We start from the raw sequence: 350 nt of genomic DNA, 5'->3' as shown, positions 1-350 counted from the left end.
GAACCTTTGGGTCACCGACGGGTTGTTAGACATGGCTGGGGCCAAGGTCTATGAGTTTACGTGCCTAGGCCGCAAGTTGTTATTCGCGGTTGCGACTGCCTGATATCTCCGATGTCGGCCAACATCGTTGAGATTGCCATGGCATGTGGGAATCCGGTGGAGCAGAGCTCCTGGATGTTATGATGTGAAAGTGGGTCCACGTGCTTTTATTTCTGTACCTACTCGAGAGTGATATCTTTTTGGGTTTTGCACGTAAGTAATTGTTGCACGATGAAAGATAATAGCTTTTCTACTATTCCCCTTACTTATGTGATGACATTGATTTAACTCTTTGTGCATGAAATGAACTA

This window comes from Theobroma umbraticum, unplaced genomic scaffold (genome assembly GCF_002168275.2).
Source record: "Theobroma umbraticum cultivar Fairchild unplaced genomic scaffold, ASM216827v3 scaffold_182.0, whole genome shotgun sequence".
Taxonomy (NCBI): Eukaryota; Viridiplantae; Streptophyta; class Magnoliopsida; order Malvales; family Malvaceae; genus Theobroma; species Theobroma umbraticum.
This window is presented reverse-complemented; position numbering follows the sequence as displayed.